Here is a 12,563-nt window from a genome sequence, read left to right on the forward strand (position 1 = left end):
AAGCTGCTATTGTGTAGACAAGGTCAAAATAGCTAATGTTTGCCATTTCAGGGACCATAACTCTTGAACCCATTATTGGATCTGGCCACTTCAAGAAAGGAAGCAAGATCTTATGGTAATACAAGTAGTGCAAGTTTGGTTAAAATAAAATTATAAAAGAAACCACTATTGTGCTGACAAGAAATTGTTGATGTACGGACGCACGGACGGACGTCCGGCCGAAATGAAAGAGGGGGCCATTTCTTTTGTTATTTTCTTTTGTTTGAATAGGGAGCCCTAATCCTTTATTCTGTTGTTAACGGATTGAAGCTATTGTTCGCGTTTGTTCTCTTTACTGTTAGATGGCCCTGTCATTCATTTCATTCGCCCGGACTGACGACGGACGAAGGGTGATCACAAAAGGTCACCTTGTCACTATGAGACAGGTGATCTAAAAATGCAAGGAACATGTAAATTTTCTGCATTATTTCAAAAGCGTTGGATCCGTTTACCATCGCCTGCACAATATTTTTTTTTCTATTTTTTTGGTTATTTATAAGAATATTTTACACGTGTTGTGGGAGGGTTTCTGAAGGGGACTTCGTATTTCTGAAATAATCAGTTTTCCCGTCAAGTCACAAAACACAAGACATCTAGTATAGTGTAAAATGCAAAGTGAAGGCACTTGGGCCAGACGGTTTATATAGCTGGTCCTCAAAATCTGGTATCAGACGGGTTACATCATGAATGTGATGTTAGTCTGGCTCTGCTGCTTTAACAAAACAAATGTTGATAAAATGTACATAACATCTCCTAGCAATCTACCCTGGCAGACATATATCAAACAAAAATTGCACAGTCTTGCCATAAGCTATTTGTTCTTGTATTAGTTGATATTCCAGACTTTTGCATATATTCTCTAACATTTTGGGATGACTAATTTTGGGTATTCGGACAGAATCAATTAGCATCCTCGTTTGCCAACCAAACAACATTTCAAATGGCGTAAAACCTGTTGTTGCCTACTGGGCATTTCTAAAAGCCATCATTATAGAGGGTAAATTTTGGTCCCAATCATTCTGCTGAGAGTTACAGAAAGATCCTAAAGCTTGACCGAGTGTGGCATTAACTCGTCCCATGATGCTGTTAGTTTGGGGATGAAATGCAGAAGTGTGATGCATTTTCACTTTGAAATGTTCACAAAGGGCCGCTACTAGTTTTGACAAGAAGTTGGTACCTCGGTCACTTACTTATTCCACAGGCAAGGGTGTGAGAGGCATTTTCTGATTTGCATAATTACGTTCTGACCGTTGACAAGAAGTACATGTTTTTACATGTGTAAAGATGTCTGCATGCATCCGAGGTCAGTAATATTTAGAATGTATGGCGGCATATGTTTTATCAAAGCCGAGGTGGGCATGTCCATCATGGTATGACTCTATAACATTTTCTCTGAGTGACCTGGGTACTGCTAGTTGATAGTATTGATGAGAAGACATTTTGTCGTTTTGTGCATATGTTGTCTAAAAATGGTATAGAACACCTTCTTTAATGACATATTGTTCTAATAAAATTGCAACTTTCTTTTTCTCAGCTTCATTTTCAGGTAATTGATCATGGACCAAATAAGACAGGATAGGTGACAGATCAGGACATTTCCATTGAAGATCCGAAACAACAAAACAGAATTGTCTGTTTGGCCTTGTGGTTCTTGTAATGGTTGCAACTCACTAACTACTATAGCTTCCTCAGCTAAGCTGCTGGCTAAAGCTATCAGAGGATATACTTTCTCTCGATCATCATATTCAAATGTGACCATTGAGTAACTCTGGTCAATAGACCCTAATACACACATTTCTCTACCTGGTTCTACAGATTCATAGTCGCGTCTTGACAAGGCGTCAGCATTTTGATTTCTGACGCCCGGTCTGTGCACTTTTTAAAGTCATAACCCTGGAGCTTTACTGACCAACGACCTAGCCTGCCTGAAAGACCATTTTCTGCAGATACTTTAACCCGAGATTATCTGTGTAATCTGTAAAGTGGGAATTAGCTTGGTAAGGGTGAAACTGTTTCACGGCTTCTACCAATGCAGAGCCCGCCCGCTTAGCTCAGTAGGTAGAGCGTTGGTCTACGGATCGCGGGGTCGGAAGTTCGATCCTCGGGCTGGGCGTATGTTCTCCGTGACTATTCAATAAACGACATCGTGTCTGAAATCATTAGTCCCACACCTCTGATTCATGTGGGGAAGTTGGCAGTTACTTGCGGAGGACAGGTTTGTACTGGTACAGAATCCAGGAACACTGGTTAGGTTAACTGCCCGCCGTTACACGACTGAAATACTGTTGAAAAACGGCGTTAACCGCACCCCCGCACCAAAAAAAAAAAAAACAAAAAAAAAACAACAAAACAATCTACCAATGCAATACATTCAGCCTCACATATTCCAAACTTTTTCTAAGTTCCCATAAGAGCTCTGTCCCCATAACCTATTACACGTTCCTGCTTTTGGTCATCTAACTGCCCAAGCATATAACTTACTGCTGTGCCCGAGGCATCCGTTGATAAAATGAAGGGTTTTGACAAACCAGGAAGAGCTAATATTGGGCTTGATATTTACTGTCGCAAACAAGTTCACTTCCATGGGGGGTAGGTGGTCTACGAATGTGCACATCGCAAACTATATATCAAAATGTTTATAAGAGTCTTAAGTTTCCAAAACCAGTTGATGCCAGAATGCAAGTGGTGGGCAAAGTGCTCAAATTCAAGATGGCCGCCAATATGGCCGCCGAAAATTAAAAATCATACTATACATATTGACTGGACAATATATTTCAAATTTAAAGGCATCGTCCTAGTCTTATACTAGTTTCTGTTGCAGAATAGATTAAAACATAGTATATTTCATCTTTAACTAAATTGAAATAAATTTTTACAAAATATGATGGATTTTGCATGCACAATGATCAGAAAAATTGTTGTTTTACATACATTCTTTTAATAATTCTACCACTTTTAATTACTTGATTATATTTTACAAGTTTTATGCTTTATAATGTTCAGAATTTCATAAACTATATCATAAGTATTTGACATGACAACTTTAAATTAAATTATTATCTGTTAATCCAGCAATCAAGGGCTAAGTAAACAGCTTAGTGGGTGGGGTAAATCTATGTACACTTACATAAGATATGTGTAATACTTTAAAATTCATATAAAGTAAAGGTGCAGGTATTTATGCCCCCGGCATCTACTGATGCGGGAGACATATAGTGATTGTCATGTCCGTCCGTCCGTTCGTTCGTCCGTCCGTCCGTCCGTCCGTACGAGGTTAACCAGATGGGACCGTTTCGTCTAGCATCAGTACCCTAACTAGAAGGACTTTATACTAATGCAGATGTAACCTGTGACCATTCCTCATCTTCAGACATCATCTGACCTAAGTTTGACCTTGACCTTGAACTTGACCTCGTTTTCGACTTAGGTTGCTTTGTATCGACATGGATGCCACCGGGGGCATCAAGCGTTTATTGAACGCAGCTCCTTGTTTAATGTGCAAATTGTTTTTTTTCTTGACGGAACAAATACGTGAAAAAGAACTATTACATGAATAAAATGTGTCATATATATCGACATTGATAAAACTAAGTTACATAATTGGTGTGGGTTATCAGTAAATCATGAAAATATATCATTTTCACAATATGACACGGTTCGATCTTTAAGTAAACATATGTTTGCTAAAAGTAACTAAAACAGGCTGAAATGTAAATTCGAAGATTAAAACATCATTCAATAGAATATTTCTTTAACAATTACATAAAATACTTATTTAAACTTATTAACTGTTTGCTAGTCGTTTTCTTGTAAAAAGAGAATGTAAAAATGATTAATACATTTTATGTTCAGTTGTAAGCTTGTGAGATATGATAATGTCAGTAAGATATGGAATACTGCTCTGCAATGACATCTTTTTAAGATTTGAATAAATAACCTTTAGAATGTTATTAAATTCTAAAAAAAACATACATTGAACACATATTGATTGTTACAAACTGACACAATATTATTTAAGTAATCTACATGTAAGTCATGGTTTTGAAACAGCAACATCTTAATTTTATTTATTTGTTATTTAAGAAAGCATATGTTTTCTCATACTTTGTAGTATGAGGTAATTATAGCAGAACAAAATGTAAAAAAGCCTTAAATTGAAGAAGGTCTTTGAGAACATATGCAGGAAGCTATCTAGGCACTTTTTAATGGGGTATCTTTGTATACGTCAAATACGCACAACTCATACATAAACTGTATTTGCGATTTAAAATTGTGTAAGACGTAAGTAGTTTCTGTAAAAATAAAATGCTTACTTATATCTATAGATATGAGTTCATCTTTGGGATCGCATCACGCGAATATTCAGAGGGGCCAAGCCCCCGCCTCCCATATGTCTGATCCAGCAATGCATACATCTTCAAACCTTACGGGTGGCACGAGGGATCATACCCCTTACCGGAATACAAATGAAATTAGTTCATCTTTGGTATCGCATCATGCGAATATTCAGAGGGGCCAAGCCCCCGCCTCCTGTATGTCTGATCCAGCAATGCATACATCTTCGAACCTTACGGGTGGCATGAGGGATCATTCCCCTTATCCAAATACAAATGAAAAGAGTACATCTTTGGTATCGCATCACGCGAATATTCAGAGGGGCCGAGCCCCCGCCTCCCGTATGTCTGATCCAGCAATGCATACATCTTCGAACCTTACGGGTGGCATGAGGGATCATTCCCCTTATCCAAATACAAATGAAAAGAGTACATCTTTGGTATCGCATCACGCGAATATTCAGAGGGGCCGAGCCCCCGCCTCCCGTATGTCTGATCCAGCAATGCATACATCTTCGAACCTTACGGGTGGCATGAGGGATCATTCCCCTTATCCAAATACAAATGAAAAGAGTACATCTTTGGTATCGCATCACGCGAATATTCAGAGGGGCCGAGCCCCCGCCTCCCGTATGTCTGATCCAGCAATGCATACATCTTCGAACCTTACGGGTGGCATGAGGGATCATTCCCCTTATCCAAATACAAATGAAAAGAGTACATCTTTGGTATCGCATCACGCGAATATTCAGAGGGGCAGAGCCCCCGCCTCCCGTATGTCTGAACCGACTGGTCAAGCAGCATCAAACCTCTATGCTGGCAAAGTGTGTGACTATGGCATCAAGAGGTACTGGGGGACAAGTACCTCCGCTGGTACAAATGCGCCCACATCGGTTTCGGTGCCAAGTATTATTAGTAGTGGCACCGGAGGACAAGAACCTCCACATGGTACAAATACGCCCGCACCCGTGTCTTAGTAGTGGTACCGGGGGAGGGGGGGGGGGGGGGGGGGGGGGGCAAGTACCTCCGCCTGGTACGAATACGCCCTCATCAGCTTTTGTGTCAAATTATCTTTTGGGTGGTTCCGGGGAATGTGCCCCGCAGCAGGGTACAATTGTACCAGCATCCAAGTATATGCCGCTTTATCCTATGAGTGGGAGTGGGGTACTTGACCCTCATCATGGTACAGCTGTACCAGTTTTGGGTACGGTACAACAATCTAAGGCTGAAATATGGAATAGGCCCTGTCCGCCCGACATAAAACAGTCCACTTTGGTACAACCACCAAATTATAGGGGAGGAGCAGGGCTGCAGGGCCCTACAACTGGTTCAAATGTGCCAGGAACTGTGCGCGCACTACATCCTACAGGTGGCACTTGGGATCAATCCCGTCCACTTGACGGGGGCCAGAATATTATTGCTAGACCACCCTACCATATGGATAGCACAGGCGATCACACCCCTCCTATTGACACAAATGTACCCGCAACAGTTTCTGCACCAAAACCCACAAGTTGCATTTGGAATAATATCCGTCCACCTGATCAAAACGCTCTGGTTCGACCAGCCTACCCTATGGTTGACACCGGGGTTCAGGCCCCTAGAATTAGTACAAATGTACCGGCTATGGTCCTGTACCACATCTCACCGGTGGAACAAACGGTGGTTCGATCCTTTCCACATGGAGCTAGTGACCATGTTGTTGCACAAGCACCCTACTGTATGAGTGGCACACTTAGTACAAATATACAAGCTCCCTCTCGCGTAGCGCAACCCAGGGGTAGTCATTTGTGTCAACCCCTGGCACCCAGAATGGGTATCGTTGGGGTTCAATCCATTCCAACCAGTATAGCTGGGTCCGGTCTGGCCTCAATCCCAAATACTACAGTTGCTGCACTGCCATCTTACCATACGACTGCGTCCTTTGCGCAAATGCCCGCTAATGTATCTTTAGTGGCCTCGACAGTCGACTCCATACACTATGGCTGATTCAATGCCACCTGATGCCGTGGCTACTCCCATGATCCACACCCCAGCTTATGCAAATATGCTTGCTAGGGCACCGTTCCAAGTGCCTGCCACAAGGGCACAGATCTTACCTAGGGTAAATGAGTCGATTGCGGCTCAGATCATGTACCCTTGGGGAGGTTCTGGTCTGTTATATTCGTATTCAAGAGATACAACCCCTTATGAACATCAAGTGAATGCTGTGGCTCAAGCCAATTTACCAACCAATGGTTCCATCTTGAACCATGAAACCTTGGCCCCCAGGGGCTATTGGGGACTCAACAGCAGGCGCCTTATGTGCTCCCAAGTAATTCTGGTTTGCAAGACTATAATAGCTCGGGTGTGCGGTTTATGAACCAAAATGGGGTTGCCCTCACACAACCTTCTGCAAGACCAAAAGAAAATTCCAAAAGAGACTTTAAGCTACCAAAACTGCCACCATATGATGGCACCTCAAGTTGGCGAACCTTCCGTCATAAGTTTGAAACATATGCACGTTATAATAAGTGGGGAAAGAACAGAGCAAATTTCATATAGAACTGAACCTTTACGGGAAGGCAGGGGAGTTCTTCTCAAACTCAATCAGACGTAGACCTAACATCTCCTATGCAGAGCTAATTACAAAATTGGAACGGAATTTTGGGGATTTAACGCCCCCCCCCCCCCCCCCCCCCCCATACACACACTGAAAGATATCTAGTCCAACTTCAGTCTGCTACACAACACCCGGATGAGAGCCTAGACGATTGGTCAGATAGGGTGTTAGAATTGGCCACTGAGGCATTTCCATCCGTTGACCAGCCATTGATAGAATCACAGGCTGTAACCCGTTTTTGTTATGGAATGCAGGACGTCAGTGCAGCTGAACATGTGATCCATCTCAAACTAAAATACGCTCGTGCTTAGAACGTGCTAAGGAATTTCATCAGTGACATAATGCATTACAGGGCAATCTGTCTCCGCATAAGGAATGTCCAAATATTAGGGCTAATAGGGAGTCAATTCCCAGACGTTCAGAGAGGCTTGCCTCCAGTACAGACACAGATAGTTCAAGTCCGACTATTAGTTCTAAAGTCGCTCCAACCCCAACGCAACATGCCCTCTCAGAGTTACTAAACAGTATGATTAAAGTCCAGGAGACCGCTAGCAAAAGCCAACTTAAATACCAAGAAAACGCTACTAAGCAGCAGACAGATTTGTTGAAAGCTATGTCTGAGCTTACCGCCAAAGTTGATCAATCATTGTCTCCCTCTCCGTATAGTCCCGGAAGAAATAAGTCTCGGGAAAACTGTCCGGGTTGATCAGGTAGTCCTAGTCGGAATGGGGGAGGCTGCTTTATTTGTGGGGGAAGTCATTGGCTGAAGAATCGTATTTTGTCTAGATCTCCAGGGAGATGCTTTAATTGTCAGGGAGATCACCTGAGAAGAGATTGCCCTGAACTGAAGGAGCAGAGTGATTCTCCGTTTGACCGGAGGGTCACTTTTCAAGAGTAAGCAATATTTCAAATAAGGTAGGGTGTCCTCCGTGATGATCACGGTAGGAGTTTTAGTTTTTATATTTATATTTTAATGTATACAGAGGGAGTACCCTTGTAAATTTTACATGATGTAGGTGAAATTTTACAACCGATCAATTCAGAATATATAAGACAGGGGAGGTTACACTTGTAATTGTATATAATGTACATGAATTGCCTATTTTATGATTGGTCAGTTTAGGATGTATAACAAAGGGGAGATTACCCTTGTAAATTTTATATGATGTAAGATATTAAACCAGGGAGGTTACCATTTTGTATAATGTATGTTTTCAAGGATCTATTTCTCCCTGCATATTCTGGCAGGGAATGTCCAGGCCATTTTGAGTATTCACCAGGTCACCTACTGGAAATAATTAATTCCAGATAGTTTGTTAATGCTCAGTATTTTGTCCTATGGGGGTTTTCAGATTTGGCAGCCCACATTTGTTGGGCATTTGTCCCATGGGGTTTTCAGATTTGGCAGCCCACATTTGTTGGTAATTTTGTCCATGGGGTTTTCCGATTTGGCAGCCCACATTTGTTGGGCATTTTGTCCTATGGGGTTTTCAGATTTGGCGGCCAACATTTGTTGGGCATTTTGTCCTATGGGGTTTTCAGATTTGGCAGCCCACATTTGTTGGGCATTTTGTCCCATGGGGTTTTCAGATTTGGCGGCCCACATTTGTTGGCCATTTTGTCCATGGGGTTTTCCGATTTGGCAGCCCACATTTGTTGGGCATTTTGTCCTATGGGATTTTCAGATTTGGTGGCCCACATTTGTTGGGCAGTTTGTCCCATGGTGTTTCCAGATTTGGCAGCCCACATTTGTTGGGCATGACTGCCCAGACAGTGGCAGAAATTATTGGAACGTTCACAACGGGTGTTTTGACCCTCACAGCCAAAAAAACTCGAACCCTTTATTTCCATTGGAAGAGCGGACAGTTTCGTTATTTCCTGTAACTTTGGTGTAAGGGAAAGTTTCTCTTGATCTAAGTAATTTAATTAAGTAGTGTTTATTCACTGTGTATTTGGTGTAGGGGAAAGATTCATTTATTAGATATTTGTATATGAATATTTAAATTTATAACCTATATCTGGTATGGATGTATATACCTATGTTCTGTTTCGTTTATTTTAATAAATGTCCAAAAACAATATTACAGTTTACTCTATAAATCACAATACAATTAAATAATCAACATATGTACGACTGTTATAACGCAAAGAAATCAACAAGCTATAGCATATTAAAGGTGTTGCTGCCGGTATAAAATATACAAAAAAACATTGCGGCAGCCATCTTGGCGGCCATTTTTTTAATAAACTTGGTACGTTTCGTCTAAATATATATTTCGTACTTTATACATTGTTTTGATAATGAAACTATAGTAGGATGTATACAAAACTGGAGATGATTATCATTTTATTTTTTATTTTACCTGTTATTAGATATACATTGTATTCTATATTGAATTACCCCACCCACTTATAAATATATATATTATCAATAATTTGAATGTATCCTTTAACAAAATAATAATGTTATTACAGTTTATTATCACTTGTTCAACACGGGATTGCATTGTGTAAGGAACAACGGTAAATAGAGGAATACAAACAAAGTATATTGACCGTATATTCAAGAAAATAGTATTCATCATATTTAAGTCCATATAAAATGGTATAAAATGTGTCAGAAAGTTGTATTTCATATTGATAAATGCATATAATTTTGCAGATTTATAACTTTAACATTTTTATAATAACTTTAAATCAATTTACAACAGTTAAATGCTTTTATTTTGCAATTTTATGCATTGGGTATCATTTTCATGTATCAGCGGCCATGTTGGCGGCCATCTTGAATTTGAGGACTTTGCCCAGTGACTAGAAACTGGCATCAGGCAGTTCTAAAAACTACATATTCTGACGAACATTTTGGTATGCAGAAGTTGATGTGCACATTCATAGACCACCTACTACCAGTTTTAAGCTACTTAATTGGCCATATTTGCAGCATGAATTAATTTCTCCTTAAATTCAAGAAAAGCAGAATTGCACGGCTCCGAGCAAATGAATTTGGAATCTTTTTGAAGAAACTTGTTTAAAGGACCTGCAATTTTAGCATACAGAAAGACATTTTTTTCTGTACAGTTGCACAGTCCGAGGTAGCCTCGTAATCGTTCCTGTGTGCAGGACACAGGAAAGGATTTTACAGCCTCAATTTTACATGGGTCTACCTCTTTACCATTCTTAGAGAAGAAATGACCCAAGTAGGCAACACGTTGTGCTGCAAATTGACATTGGTTTGGCTGTAATTTAAGATTTGCAACCCTTACCTATCAAATACTATCTGCCAATGTTTCAGATATTGCTCAAAATCAGGTGAATGTATCAATATGTCATCGACGTACACAAGAGTATACTTGAAGTTAATTCCCCTTAGAACCTTAGCAATATCACATTGGAAGGCGATTGGGCGTTGCGAAGCCCGTAGGGTAACCTTTTAAAGTTGTAGGTCCCATCATGGGTAACAAACATTGTCTAATGCTTCGTCTCTGGGTCCAGCGGAATTTGGTCTTGTTTTGACCCACTGAGTCAGTTACATCCGAAAAATCTGACAAAGGGAAGTTTAACGGAACCGTATATGCATTGAGTCTGCGGTAATCTATCGCAAAACTACTGAAAGAGTTGTCTTTCTTGTGGCACATTACTACCCAGAAAGAGTCTGAAGCTTCATTGATATCATTATGTACCATATCTTTAACATGTTCTTGAATAACCTGTTTTACCTCAGGCGACGGGCAATACGGTCGCTGTCGTAATGGCGGGGCATTGCCAGTTTCTATTCGATGTGAGGTAAGATGTGTACAGCCCAGTTCAGCTGTGGACTTTGCAAACATATCTATGTTGCTAGCTATAAGTTTCTTAAGGTATTAGGCCCATAATAGAGTACCTCCTTTTTGAAGAGTATTCAATTTCTACCATTACTTTGACTGCAATTTTCAGGAGGGCGTAGGTTCAAGCCCCACTGGGACCAAATTTTTTTCTCCTTATTTTCCTTTTTTCTAGTACGTTTTTACTTTTTTCAAGACTTGTAACTGATTTATTGTACAAAAGTGGAAAAAATTCATTTGATAAGCGATTTCTTGCTGTTCAAAGTGAATTTACTTCTGAAACAGAAGGGGTAGAGTTAGACATCATTAAAAATACTGAGTGACATGCGGTAAAAGTTCTCTATTTTGCCTTCTTTCTTTAGATTACGTATTGTGGAAGAAATATATCATAGGTAGGTTTTACTTCTGCCCCAAGGGTATTTTTGAATGAAATGAGCAAAATTCAAAACAGACCCGCAGGATTCGACCTTAATATTTCAATGTTGGAGTCAGAATTCTGTCTCATTAAATCCGTTTATTTGAGGCACCCTACAAAAAATGATATTGAAAGTTTTATTTTAAGTTTTATAATTGTTTACCAATAGTTTGATGTTTCTTTCATAAAAAATAATGGTATAATGAAGTCTCTGCAAACGTTTTGGATAAAGGCCATCACTTTGAAATTTGTCTCAACTTTAGCTTGAGGAAATACCATAAATTATAAAAAATTTATAAAAAACGGCACGGTAAAAGTTTTTAAAAATTTGCAACAAAGTGCAAAGCACGGTCAGCTTTAAGAATATACCAAGCAAATGCCATTTTTTAAACATTACTATTAGGGACCTAATACCTAAAGTCAGAATTTTTTTTTTCTTTAAAGTCTGAATTTTTCACCTATATACCTTTTTCAGATAGTGTCTTGTCCAAATCGTCCGATTTAGTTGGATTTACAGAATTAATACTTGAACCATGGACCTCCCCTTCTGCGTCCTCAGAAATCTCAGTGAATATTTCTCTATCCTGCCTAGTTTCCCAATAACCATGTTGCGTTTGAGCCTGACAGGATGAGGGAAGGAGAACCTATATGCAGCCCGATTGTTTTTGTTCCTAACTATGACCTTGGCTCCTGCGAGTTGTTTTGCCCTTAAAGTGTTAACTGGCTCTATGATAGCCACTGAATTATCCTCAATTGTGGACAATTTTACCGGTACCAGTATTTCCGAAAAAGGCTTAAGTAAAATTGACCTCGTTGGTCTTGCATAACCAGCTGGAGATGACAGTGTATTTGCCTTGAAGTCTAGGATGCATTGCTTAGCTTGCAAAAAATCTATACCAACTAACAATGAATGATGTATATCATAAAAAACATTAAATTTTTGTTACCCTACCCTTAAAGTAATTAAAACAGCACCTTTAACGTCGATAAGCTTTACACTAATACCTTTAACTTACTCATAATCACTTTGACAGTACTCATATGCCGATTTATCAAAAGTATATAAGAGAGATTTTTTATGCAACACAAACCTGAACCTGAATCTACAAGACATTTTAAAATTTTACCTGAAATACAGACTTTAATATCTAATTTAACTTGTATATTTGAAATTGAAGTTTTTTAAATCTATTTTTGGGCTATTTTCTTGCTTTGTAGCCCCATAATTGCCAAATTTTAACTTATTTACCGTATTTTCGCCTGAAATGTTTTTATTTGACTTGGCTATTAGAGGAATCTTTGTTCTTAACTTATTGTTATAAGTTTTGATATTAATTACAGTTTGTTTATTT

The sequence above is a fragment of the Mercenaria mercenaria genome, chromosome 18 (genome assembly GCF_021730395.1).
Source record: "Mercenaria mercenaria strain notata chromosome 18, MADL_Memer_1, whole genome shotgun sequence".
NCBI lineage: Eukaryota > Metazoa > Mollusca > Bivalvia > Venerida > Veneridae > Mercenaria > Mercenaria mercenaria.